General features: G+C 31.9%; 1 protein-coding gene across 3 annotated transcripts in view; it reads left to right on the forward strand.

The window, feature by feature from the left end:
• LOC118185705 (uncharacterized) overlaps positions 1 to 14,669 on the forward strand; it is a 60,606-nt gene that overhangs the window by 9,831 nt on the left and 36,106 nt on the right. The window contains exon 3 of one of the 3 annotated variants that reach the window (XR_004757629.2): positions 12,091 to 12,355. The exons of the other annotated variants lie outside the window; for them this stretch is intronic. The gene's annotated coding sequence lies outside the window, so the exon portion shown is untranslated. Of the gene's footprint in view, positions 1 to 12,090; positions 12,356 to 14,669 lie in introns of those variants that run through there. 3 annotated transcript variants of the gene reach the window in all.

The raw sequence follows: 14,669 nt of genomic DNA on the forward strand, positions 1-14,669 counted from the left end.
TGCGAAATCTCTCAGATCTGCATCCCTTTTCCTATGGCACTATGCCGAGGGCACTCTTTAGCATATTCAGTTTACGACAAAGAACATTACTTGTAAAGAGCCCTATTTTCTTCCAATCTAACTTAAATCAAAACCCATCCTTTACGAGGTTAGACGGTCAACGTTGAATGTCGATGATTCCATAATAAAAAGAATTCAAGTAGGCAAATTTTAAAATTATTCCAAATATTTCGGTTGCAAAAAGAAGTAAAGTATATCTATAGTTCCTGAAATAATAGGATTTATTACAGCTTCACACTAGATAAGGTATTATCTAGGAATACAATAATATAGTAAGGCAATAAGATAGAAGCGATGCTTTCGTTAAGTGATTCTAAATTAAAATAGTCGCATTTAAAATAAAACATTTAAAATATTTAGAGTCGCTCTTTGAATTCCCTACTACCTTGAGCGATTAAATTAAAGGTGTGTCTCATATTGTTGATGATTCTGTGACTCTGCAAGTGAATCTTTCAACAGCAATATAAAGTACAACTGTAGTAACTATATAAATTTTAAATTCAAACAGTTATGACACGTTCAACTACTGAATGGATCATTGCACTCGGTGTTATGCGATCTAGAACCAAATCCGATAACTGAGCAAGCTGACTAATGGTGTTTTCGGGGTTTTCCTAAACTGCAAAGTAAATGAGGCCTTTTTCTCCATAAACATCTTTCAAGGAGGTACATCCTTCAAAGCAAATAGACATCTAGCGTTTTGCTGTAATAAATAACTTAATTAAACAGAATTTAAGAGTAAGAATGTGCATTGGTTGCAGTTTGGGAACAACACAGCCTTTTGCTAAGAAGCAGGCAACTATTCTGTCAGTAAATGCGTTGTGATTTATTTATCCTTTTTTACTTACATAAATTATATTTCCTGAAAGAAATGAGCACGGAAAAATTTTTTAAAAATAGAATGAGTTTATCTTAAGATTTATCTGTTAATAAAAATAAAATAAAATTTTAGCTACCGACAGATATAATTATTCAACATTATAGAAATGTATTTACATCTTATTAATCTTCGTATTTAAATATAAGTGTATTGCATATTTTTATCTTTGAATATGCAAATTATAAAACGGTATAAGAATTTTTTATGCTGCAAACGCTTGCTTGTGTATTTAGCAAATACACAAAAAAGGGCTTTACATTTAGTCTGATTTGTAAAAATAAATGAAACACAATAAATCATTTAAATTAACATAAAATCGTTAATATACTACTACTTCGTTTTTTTTTTCACTTCTTCAAACTGGGCAGTAGCTATGAATGTGAATACTAAACTTGAGTAGTTATTATAGGCATCAGCTTTAAACGGAGAGCGAATATAGATTATATACATATATATACAAAATTTGAAAACAAATATTATGTTCAAAATAAATTTTAAACGCAGTAATCGGTTCTTTTAATCTTAAGCTGTATAATTTTTCACTTGTTACCTTGAATAGCACTTTAAGAAGACATTATTTTTTGGTATTTATTTATTGGAATTTTTCTGGTGCTCATTTAAAGATGACAATCGAAATTCTGAACTGAAGCAGTTTAACAGGAAGTGTTTTATCAAAACATTTCCTGGTAATGAGATTCTTATTTCTGTATGATGTAAAACAGGATTTCCAATCTTTTCGTCTCTAAAAGAATAAGATAGTATTAATCTACCTCAATTATTATTTATTCTTACTCAAAATTCTTTCGAAGTATATGAAATTTCAAATGTGATTTTATCGCGGAATAAGGCTAAATATGTATACCAAATTGAAATTTTCTTTTGAGTACGAATTAACTGTTAGTGCAACAACCGATTATTGAAGAACCAAAATGCTATCGCATGTTTTAATATTTTATTGCTGTAATAAAACTTTTACTCTTTACAATGTAATCTTATTGCAATAGAAATCAAACTATGTTGCTTGAGCAAATTATCGGATCCACCCTTTCCTTATGGATCCCACCGATTCTTGCGCAATAGCATAGAATGCAAAGGAGTGTCTTCCCGGTTCGAATCGTCTTTGGTTCTAGAGCAGCTCTCATTATCGAACTTTGACCTTCTAGTCTCCACATGTGATTTAGTCGGATGTAGTATTGTCCTTTTTCGAAATGTGTTTTTAATGGCACCCATCATAAAAAAGCTTTGAAGCTTGCATGTTTTGTTCAAATCATCCCATTTTCAACTGCAAATCATAGTCCACAGATGAATAGCAAGCTATGCTGTAGTTATCAGTTCATTTCTTATAGAGCAAAGGAGAGAAATTTAATTTAGAGGCGTGTCTTCTAAAAGTGAGGCTAATGCAATGAGTATCATTGTGATTTCCCCATTTTTTGAGTGACCTCGGGGACATCGGTTGACATATGGCATACCATTTAACAGGCAATATAATCAGATATTAAGTTACCATATGTTTAAAATAATTTAGATTCTTAATCTCAATATCTGTACATTAAGACCAGATGAGAAACAAAAGAAAAACAAAATTTAGAGGGGAGGGGGAATGAAATGGTTAAATAATACTTTCATTCATGCAATATATGTTTCTCCCAGTAATCGTCCACCTGCGACAAAGCTATTAAAGGCGAAGAATCTTCGAGTGCATTTTTCCGTTCATGTAATAGATACGTGGATGTTTCTGAAGTTTTATACGTAAGTGTAAATATAAGGATATTGGTCTTAGAACGTACTTTACTAATACATTTTCTTTCGGCAGAAAGTTTCTCAGTGCTTCTTCAGATTTATCTTATACAACGTAATTTTCCTATTAGCAGCATTCTATCTTTCTTGCCACGGTCATGACTCACGTTCGTCATACCTGTAAGTTTAAAAAGCCTTCCTTAAGGTTTGGTTAGTAGCACCACTTCGGAAACTATTTTCGCCATCAGATAGTACTCTGAATAACTCTCATTTATGATAAATAAGCTCACAAACATTAATACTCAATTGGAGTATAACTTAGTGCATTCGAAATTATAACTATTAGCAAAATCAAACATTTTGAGCATTATGACTATAGATGACACGGAAACTTAAATTATTTCTACTTATTTTTTACTTTTGAAACAATATAGCTGTAGCAATTTTCTCAGAAATGGTTGAACTTTTATTAGAATATAAGAATTCTAGCTTTCGTAAGAATACTTGTGAGTATAGTTTGTAAGAAATAATGTTATTTCGTAAGAATAAGTTTAAGTTATTTCTACTTATTTTTTTTAACTTTTGGAGTGGTATCGTTTAATAATATTCGGAGACATATTTTAACTTTCGCAAGAGTATTCTGTGGGCAGAGCTGTCAATTAATGGATATGATTATCAACTGTATTTTCAATAGATTATATGCATCTTTAAAAAAGAATTGTTCAAGCTATTGGATAGATATTTTCAGTTCTCTTTTAGATGAAGTTGGATCTAAAAGTTTTCATCGCAATTTTAATCATATTTCAGCTGTGCAAGGAACATTAAATGAACATTAACTGCATTACCAAACAGTTTTTCTAAGAAAAGTGAAAATTTCCCAATTTCCTGCTTAGGATGAGTTTCATTCTGTATATTTTTGGAAATGAGGTCAATTGTCCGTTTTATTCTTATTTTAGATAAAAACTATTATTATCTTTTTTTTAAATTTTTTTTTAAATTTCCCTTTTCACATTATACTAGCCAAAAACATTAAATGCTTTCGAAGTTAGGAGATTATATCGGAAGATTTTTTTCCGAAAATTCAAAAGAAATTATTAATGATATTTTGTAACAAACAAATGTCCTAACTTGGAAGTATGGCCATTTTTAGGCATGTAAAAATTACCGCTTTATCTTCCTAGCGATTCATAAACAGTTACAGGATATGAATACTTTGCTATCGTAAATTTACTTTTTAAGATTCTTTCATTGATATAATATTTGTCACATACTTCAGCCACAAACTACAATTTTCACAAAATACTGACAAAAATTCTTGATTAGCGATGGTACCGAAATATGAAAAAAGGTTTCAAAAATCAGATTTATGTGATCGTGAACATTTTTGAGCTATATATATGGGGAAAGATTGATGATAAGCATAACTACAACTCATGAAGTTAAACTAGGATTTATTTATTTACATTAGAATGAAAAGAAAAGTAAAAAGAATTATCGTCAAAACATTTTTGGACACGTCTGTCCTCACTATCGTTCACGTCTCATCTCATCTGACCACACCCTAATCTAGATAGCGCTCTTATATAATCTTAGTTACAGTTACAGTTCCCACATATATATAAAGTAACATTAAAAAAAAGGGCAAGATGTTTTTTCCCTTTCCCTCCCCCTCTTTTTTTTAAAATAATAATATCCAACAAAGAAAAGCGAAATAAATTATCTCTATAGTTGACATGCATGATTATCAGCAGTTACTTAGACATTCCAAAAAATTGTATATGATATAGCATCATTAACCCGTATTACTACTGACACCACATTACACTAAATAGTATTAAATAAATTCTGTCTACTACAACTAGCTTTAATAATGACCGATAGTTGGGGAAATAACAAAAGCAAACATTCACTTTTGAAAGGCCGACCACAAATGAAAAAACATGAGCAACCAAACATCTGAAACTATTTGTATTCCATGTTTTTAAAGGCTTTTATGTTTTTATTCCAAATCAATCTGATATGTTACTGCCGAGCGATTAAATACTGAAATTTCGACTCGCGTTAAACCCTGGCGAAGGGGCTGGATACATGGTCGGTTCCGCGATTTCTCCCACGTGTAATGCAAATACGCGTCAATTTTCCTTAGAAATTCCTCCACGAAGACGGTAATCTCCCCTTGGACAGGTAGCTCTCGTATGCTTTTCCATAATCAAATAGCTTCAATTTAAAAAAATTCTTAATTGCAGTTCAAACAAACTGGAGTTCCAAATCAGACGAGATTAAATCGTAACCTATCGTAAATTACAGTTTAATGTATTTAATTTTCATTAACCTTGTTACTAATTTTTATTATCATTATGTTACTTTTACTGTTCCTTACAATCTTCTGTTAGACTCTGGTATTTTTAGTTTCAGAAATTAACCTTTGACGAAACTAATAAAAGGCTACATGCTGTAAACGTTACACAATATATGTATAAACTTCCAATTTAAATGCCAGCCCGTATAATGAGTTTACTGTAAGAAATCATTGAAGGCATTTATTTGCTTAAGCAAAGGTAATTAAAAAATTAATAATTCAAATCAAAGCTGAGTGCTTTACAGAATAAAAACTTTAAACAGTTTGAAGACGTTTTTATTGGACCATTATCTTATTCTCTAGTATGCTATATTTAAATTTAATTTAATTTTAATTTCCTAATTTTATTTCAAATTATAAGTGAATATCTATCATTCGAGAACTCATTCTGCTCTTTTGTTATGAAAATGCTACTTTATAGCAATGGGTGATTGAAAATAAGAATGCATTCGACTAGCGTGTTGCCATTTAAAAATATCCTTTTCCATGTTAAGTACAAACTTAAAATGTGCAATAAAGATATTACAGACGGTAATCGCATTTCAGAAATTGTCTGCTTCCTAAAACTTGCTGTGCTGATCACCCCACCGCTCGAATCATGAGTGGAATACCTTTCTTACATTCTGTCTCACATAAATGCGACACGTTTTCGATCCCAGGCGAACAGGCTGGCTTCATGGTTGGTTTTCGTGATTTTTCCTATATCTAAAGTAAAGAGTCAATTTTCTTCAATGAGTCAACCATGAGGATATCCACGCTCTTAGACAAATAGTATTCCTCTGCTTTGCTATATTAAATAACTTAATCTCTCACTTAAATGGAGACTGGCTGCAGAAGCGAGATCCATTGAGCCAAAACAAAGCTGTTACGAGTTATCTCCCACCACAATTCTAGATTGAGAGCCATTATAGCGTCATTGTGTTAGTTGTGAGCAAATATTTTGTAAAGTCAATTGTGCTATCACTGGAAAATAAAGCTGAATTCTAGCTGGATTTACCGATCACTTCATTATAAGGACATATTGGGTAGATGTCTTTATTCCTCACGATAATGCTTCTTTGTTTATTAAAATATAATTAAATTCTATAAGAAGGAATAAATCATAATCTGAATATATCAGAAAAATAATGGCCAAGTTAACAGAAATTTATCTTAAATATTCTGAATTAATATCATGACATGAAATAAGGAGAAGCAGATTTTGCATTCGAAGACTAAAAATGCTGCAGTTTCATCCAGAAAGGTCGTGCACGACCCCATGAAGGGATTGACAAAATCAGAGTTCTCAAAACAATTTACAGGTTCGAAACTTTCAAGGAATTCACAAGCTTTTCCCGTAAAATAAACCATGATTACAGTGCAGGAGCCAAAACATAACAGTTTTTGATTATGTTAAGCCTAATTAGTTGATGTATTTTTCTATCATTTCTTCACGTGATTAATATTAACATATGCTGAAACTTTTTACTTTCTGTTCATTTAAATTTGAATTGCAATCTACTGTAATATAAATTTGATATTAGTTCAAAAGGTAACAGTATTATTCAGGAAAAGGAAAAGGTTTAGGCTACTAATGATTGCATTTGTTAAGTTTACTTATAAAGAAGTCAAAAGGGTCCTGACAAGTATAAAGGAGCGAGCATTCAAGGGCACGTTTGAGAAAACGATGCATAACATGAAAGTCAATGAAATAATACAATAAATGCTTCTATAAGTTTTAAAATCAACCTTCTAGAGAGGAAATTGGTTAATGGTTTTGGTTCATGTGATTACGGTAAAGTCTCGAGAGCTATCTGCCTAAGGGAAAGGATGCTTTGTGGAGGACTTTCTAAGAAAAACTGGCTCGTATACACGTTACACATGGGGAAAGCCATGAAAACGCCCATGCAGCCAGCTCGTTCGTGGGATTCGAACCTCGGACCGAACTACCAGTGTTCAGCGACTTTGCCGCTCGGCCGCTGATGAAACCGAAAGTGATTAGTGACTCTGACTCCCATATAGAAGGACTCTGGCTCAAATCCCGGAGAAGCCATGGATGTAATTTGTCTGCCCCTTCTTAGGAGGCAACGGTGGCCCAGCTATTAGATGCCTCCATAATAAAGCGACCACTGCTTCCGGCCTGAGTAGTGCCCAACGCCTATAAACGGCTAGATCCTGCCACTAGAAAAAAAATGTTTTAGAATCAGAAATATGCTTGCTAAAATATACCGATAAGTAATGTTTTCTTCTGAAATACTCCTAATATTTTCTCTGAATTACTAAAAGAATCAAGAAAAGATATGTTACGAAAGCTACTTGTGCTAAAGAATTTCATTCGATGTTTTCTCACCAAGTATGTATGCACCAAGTAGCCTGACACACTAAATTACAATGTTTTCTTCCAGCAATTTAGAAGAAACGCCCATATAGCGCATTAAAAAGGAATTTAACCTGAAACAAATTTTGATTAGAATAGCAAAAAGAAACCGAAAAAATTAATTTTATTAAATTTTATTAATATTGTTCATTATTAGTATTTATTACATTATAATTTCACTAGTGTGAAATTTTATAATTAATTTAACAGTAATTTAACTTTCTACTTAATGTCATTTAAAATTATCTTATCCTCTTGGCGAGTTATCACCCTTAACGTCTATTTTCTGTCAACGCCAAACACAAATCAAATTTAAGTCAAAATTTATTCTTATGACTTATCTCACTTGTCTGATAGCAACATCAGAACAAGTTCAATAAATTTAGCCAGGATTTCATCTGTCACCTTAGACACGTTATAGGCGACTGTACGACTTTGAGCAGTTACGTGCCAATTTTAAAGAGGAATTCCCCATAGGATGGGTCTAAGGGTGTCAAACCCCTCTTCACTTACCACCAAACCACTTGAAAGGATTTTTGACTCGCCGTGTATTTAAGTGCCCCCATGCCACAAAATACTATATGCTTACGAATCTTCTCCAGTATTCGAACCCTCGTCCAGATATACGGCAGCTAGCAACGCTAACTACTGTAACGATGAGGATTGCCAAAATTTATTTAACACTCCTAGATGGTTATAACTGAAATTTAAAAAAAAAAAAAAAAAAAAAAAAAAAAAAAACTAAAACTACGGCTTTTGGTATTTACGTATTTCAAAATGAGGCTACTTGCCCTGGTAGCTAAGATGTCACTTATTTACAAAACAGTGTTCTAAATTCAAAACTAAATACCTGGTCATGTATGCTATTTCTAAAGGCCTTACCAAAGGTTCAACTACTGGTAACTCTTATCATGTCAGGTTATTCTCAGTGACAAAAAAGCGACGCAGCGAACGCTCCAGTGGGCTATAGTTAAGATTCTCTTTTAAACTATGCAGCATGCCGTTAAATTTACCTAACTCTTAAATTCTCACTGGGTTAATATTGAGACATGAACCTTAAAGGACAGAGTAGGATATATACGATTATATATATATATATATATTCTTATTATAGGAAAACAAGAAAATAACATATCATGGTGTGAAGTTTACACAATAAAAAAGCATCTGCATAAATATTTTATGAAAGAAACGTGGGTACACAAATTTATTATTTGGCGTGAAATGAGTAATGTATGAGTTGCTCGCCCTGAAATATCTTAATATAGATGAAAGTTTAATTAAATAATCATTTAAAAATTCATTTATGAGTTTTTTTCATAAATTTATGTTCAATGCCGAAGGAACTGGGCTCGAATCTTGGAAACGGTATGTAATTTGTGTGTCTCCTCACGGTTGTCGCCTATTAGTTGCCTCCATAATGAAATGATCACCACTTTTGGCCGCAGTAATGTCAAAAGCTTAAAATGGCCAGTGTTCGCCATTAAAAAAATTGTTTAATGCCTGTATACATACGAAAGCAAACCGGGAATCTTTCTATACGTAAAAACCTAAATTCAAAAAACAATTCTTGTTCATATTCAGAGAATCTCAAAGAGGAATTTTTGAACTCATTATCTCGATAAAATTTTTATTATTTTTTATTTCGTTACGTATTTGAAATAATCAGAACTGATACGAGAATAGTTGCGGAAGTAGAGCTAGTTTCCGTTCTAATAATATTTAGTGTGATAAAGATATTTTATATTAACTACTTTAGTCAGTGAATGGTTGATAGATATTTAAGTCAACACGATCGCAACTAAATCGCATCAGAGATTTATCCCCCCCCCGTTGCTTAACCCTACAAACTTTGAATGTGTACACTGAGTAACGTTGCCAATCATGAGATGGGTAATGATCGATGACTTTGGCCATAATTCCCGTTAAATGCCTAAACGGCAAATTTGATGTCATTTTCGGAATTAAAAAATAACACCCTTAGTTGTTAAGTAGTCCGCATTAAGGACTTTTAAGCATTCGTACGGACTACAGTCATTGAACTCATGTGAATAAAAATTGCAAAATAATATATTTTGATATTTTTCCCCTCTCAGAATCCTTTAAAAGAGGAAATATGAATAAGGCCTGCGTAAGGTTGCTAAAATATTATCATTCCAAAAATTAAGAACTGAAGAATTTTTTCTTCAGCAACACAGTCAAAAACGAATTATAATATCTTTAGATATTATTTCTAAATTCATATAGAAAAGTTGTCGTGAATCTTTTTTTTTTTTTTTTTGTGTGTGTGATTCATATTTATTACAAACAAAAAATAACAAACGTGGATACTTTTTCAAATGTGTGGCTCAAAAAAATTTAGAAACATTATATTTAATTTTTTAAGTAATGCGTTTTTTACTCTATAAAGAACAGGATATTATTTTTCTGAAATTATTGTAATTCGCATGTACTTTAGGAAATGAAAAGCGAAAACTTCTTTAAGCTTTTATAGACGTGTCTGCTTTATGTTTAATCGAATACAGACATGCCCATGAATGTTTTCTGCCTAAACGGAGAGATATTTTGTGAAAAGGTTTCTAAAGCGAACTGGAAAGTATTCATGTCACGTCTGAGAAAAATCGTAAAATGTGGCAATGCAGCCGTCTTTTACCTCCCCGATTCGAAACCGGGTCGAACTAGCACTAATCAGCACTCTTGTCCACTCAGTCATTCGTGGGGTCTTTAATTTATAATTCTCAACGTCCGTGAATTGAATTTTTCTTTTTAAATAAAAAAATTAACACAAATGGGAATTAAATTCATGATCTAAAACCTAATTAAAGTTTCTCCCTATCTGCGCATAGCAAAAGTAATAAATTTACTATCATTGTGCAAAAAAAAAAAAAAAAAAAAAATATGTTTTCCTCGCTAAATAAACTTGAGCGTTATTTTACGTTATGTGTGGTTATTAGATGCAATACAGTCACAAAACTCAAAAAAGGAACTAAAATTATTTCGTAATTTACTGACTAAAGCTAGCAGAGCTAGTGCATTTCCTTCAGGAATATGTTGTTTGAAAGAAAAAAAAAATGGTGCTTTAGTTTATTGTTAACTTTGTCTAAAATAAATACTTACAAACTGATTTCTCAGTTCCCTGCCAATCATCAATTTGAATAAAATATATTGTTGGGATTAAGGTAGTTTATGTTTTTTAAGCAGATAATTCATTCATGTCATATCGTTATCAGTTTTCCGAATTTTAAGTGTATATTTCTGAATGCATTTGAATTATATTTGAGTCATTCAATTAAAGGAAATTTATAAAACGCTTTTTTGAATTTATTTTTTCGTTTCAACCCATCTATGCCAAACGCTGTTTGAACGTTATGAGCGGAGGCCGAGTTGTAAAAACCGCTGAATCCTGGTAGTTTGATTCGGGCTTGAACCCAAGTGAACAAGCTGATTGCATGTGGATGGTTCTTCTGGTTTTCCCCGAGTACAACGTGAATAAGAGTCAGTTTCTCTTAGAAGGTTCTCCATGAAGGCATGCATCCCCTTAGGCAGACTGCTTTCACCTGCTTTGCCATATTCCAATAACCATCTTCCAACCTAACCGTTCCAGTCTAACCTACCTGATTCCAACCTAGCCCTTATAAACTTTTAAAGATATGTAACATTTTTAATTGCAGTTCATTGGGCAAGTTTATATTTCAGTTGTCAATTAAGCGTTTCTATATATTTTAATTTTAAAAAGTCTGAATAGATATTATAAATTGATTTAAATGATTTTAGAAATTTAGAGAGAGCTGAAGTACAAAAATATTGCATACAAATTCCTCTATATTAATTTTTAACGTCGTGCAATGAAAATTAAGTTAAAAAATTGTCTCTTTTATTTATCTAATTGCCCAAAATTTTAATTTCCTATTTTGATAAAATCACTAGAACTGTCTAAGGTGATTCCTTTTTGGCATACAGCGCTTTCTCTTTTCAACGCCTGAGTAACTCGACCGACCCAAATCCTTCACTTACATATGTTTTATCGCTTATACATTTACATATGAATAAAAAAATTTAGGCGCAATAGAAGGTAAGTTCTCAAACAAAATCGCATAAAATTTTAACTATAAGAAGAAAAAAGGCGTTACATATATGTGAATTCGTTTACATTAAACATGAAGTATGTGCTGAAATATCTTGACATTCTGAATGAGTCGCGAAAGTTCGTATTTTATCTGGTCACAATGTGAACTGTTCATTGCTGCGATCAATACATTGACCGCTTCATTCACGCGAATTGCAGAAAGTTTGACTTACAATCAAAACGGAAAAAAAGTAAGTAGAACGCTCTCCTTATGTGTAGGGCCCGTACGAGGTTTCGTCATTCCGTCTGCACAGCAAATGTTATTTATACTGCACCTACTGTCTGGGTTATACTAAGCTGAATTTGTTCTCACTTTGCTTTAAATTTATATTTTGCATACAAACGAAACACACATTAATACGTTTCATTTTTAAATAATTACTCACTGCATATTTCCATTGCTATAATGAAATTCATCCAACAATTTAGAACATCATTAACTTAAAGAAAGTTATCTGAGCCCTTGTTCACAAATGCATTTTTCTTGGGAAAGAAAAGCTATTTCTTCCTTCATAAATGTAAATCTGAATAAATGTTTTGACAGAGTCTAATATCTGCTATTTCTGTTTTAGGAAAGGCATAAACGTTTCCTTATTTCATAGAGAATGATGAAATATAAAGTAAAACTGAAGAGAAATGATGCATTGAAAGCTGTTTGTCCTTGAATTCAGCCTTTGACACAAGTCCTTTGGCTTACGAGTCTGGAATCGCCGGAAAAAAGCGTTATTGTTTCCTATGTTACTTAGACTTCATGGTTTTTTTATAAACTAAAAGAAGTGATACTAGAAATTTTGTCTTAGATGGATTATCTGTACATTTCAAAAAATTCAGTTTCAATTCAAATAATGCAAAGTTGAAAAATACCTTTTTTACTGAACTTTTAGAGAACTGCATAAATACATTCCAATAAAAATATAAAATAAGAATTATATATACAAAATTACGCACAATCAAAAAAAGAGCCTTCTATATTAGCTTGTATGAGGACGGTAAAAGGAAAAAATGTACATAGGTAATAGAAGGCCTTTGTTTCCGAAACCGTACTCCCTTAGCATGCTTAAAACACAATTATCCATCAATTTAAACATTATTTATCATAATTCCAAACTACTTTTTTACACATTTTACTTTTAATTACATTACTCATAATCAGTTTTATTATAAATATTCAAATTCTGAAATTATTAATATTTTTAAATTATTGATATTCGTCACAATACTATTCAGTATCAAAACTATTCCTACATTATACTCAAAACGCAGTTTTATATCACTATCTATACACATATTCAAATTAGTTCCAATAATTTTCATATTCACTTCATTCTCGAAATAATTAAGAAATTCTTAATATTCAAATTTTTAAGCAACTAGCTTGTTCACAAAATAATTCCTAAATTCTTAATATTAATTCAAAAATTTTAACAATAATTCAAAAATACAGTAATCGCGTTAAGCGTTAACAACCTTTATAAGGTAGTTCTCCCACCTTCCACGAGTGCCTTCGTGGTGTAGTGGTTCTGCACGCTGAGCCGGTATTCCAGAAATCCGTGGTTCGATTTCCGGCGAAGGCGGTTGCTATTTTTCATCTTTCCTGCTTCCAAAAGTATGCCTAATGTCTCTACAGTGGCGCCCGAACTAAAAGGGTTGTGGATGATTCTCCCCACACCCAGGATTTGGCGATTGGGTCCCCTAGAAACCCCAGTCGTCCTTTAAAAGGGGGAGTATGTAAGGTGTTCCCACTTTCCTAGGGTGCCTTCGTGGCGTAGTGCTTCTGCACGCTGGTCCGGTATTCCAGAGGTCCGTGGTTCGATTCCCGGCGAAGGCGGTTGCTATTTTTCATCTTTCCTGTTTCCAAAAGTATACCTAATGTCTCTACACTTTCCCTAAATAAAATAATTACAATGCCTTTAAATATGTTACTAATTAAACATAACTCTAAAAAATTAAATCTTTTGATACCATAAAATTTTAATCATTTTCATAAAACAATGCTAATATCCAATATAACAAGAAAACAACATCACGTAATTAAATTTTCAAGTACCATAAATTGTTAGCTCTTTCTATATGATGATACTAAAACTTTTCTAGCTACACTATTTACTAATTTACTTCATTCATAAAAGCACTCATGTGAAATTTTACAACCCATTACACTGAGTTTTATTTCACTGAAATGACTGTAATTTAACACATTATGACTGAACAAAAATTATTATGAAGTTCTCGTACGGATAATATCTGTTGGAGATCAGAATGTTGAGTTTATCGATTGACAAACATACCATTAATGACTAAGAGAGGAGGTGAAAATAAATTTATGGCACACAAATGTGAAGTACATTCTTTAAACAAAGATTAATGACCTTCAAAAGCGCTGAGAATGCTTAGTTGAAATGATTTGGAACGTACCTTCAAAACATTGATTAAATCACATTTAATATAAACACTATGCTGGATTAATTTTCGACGAGCTGGTTTTTTTTCATGATTTTCAGCTCTAATTTTTTTTTTTTTTTTTTTAGATGGTTCATCTTTGGGTTGAGGCCTTTTATTAATTGCATCTGTTTTAGAGGGATTTTAACCCGTTTACTCTTGACCTATGTTCTATATTAATTCACACGATTAACTTTTATCTTACACTTATTTTTACTGAATTTCAGATTATTTTCTCGTGCTCACTTCATAACGCCTTAAGCGATGGTAATTTTTTTAATGTGTATCTGCCAAAGAAGTATTGAATGTCCACAAATTACTACTTTTTTCATCAAACTGGATTTCACAAAAAACTTTATTAACATCTAAAACAGAAATTTTTTTTGCCGTTGGCATTCTAATGAAACTTCGTCTTCCGTTAGCGTAGACTAATACTCTCTTTTCATTGCTTTATTTAAATTTCTATGATCTAAACAAATTTTTTTAAGTTTGATAAGAGTGACCATGGAATTTAACCCATTCTGTTGGTTAGCTTCCTTTCACAATGACATTTAAATTCCATTCTTTATAGCTCTTTCTTCACTTTATCTCGTACTAGCGAAAGTATCCGATGCCAGTTAAGTTAAGAGTAATATATTATTTTACTCGTGACATAATTTCAAAATTCGTATAATAACATATTACACGACATAAGGAATATGATGCGTCATTG

This window comes from Stegodyphus dumicola, chromosome X2, assembly GCF_044657685.1.
Source record: "Stegodyphus dumicola isolate Sdum_Otavi_A_Nest chromosome X2, ASM4465768v1".
In the NCBI taxonomy this organism is placed as follows: Eukaryota; Metazoa; Arthropoda; class Arachnida; order Araneae; family Eresidae; genus Stegodyphus; species Stegodyphus dumicola.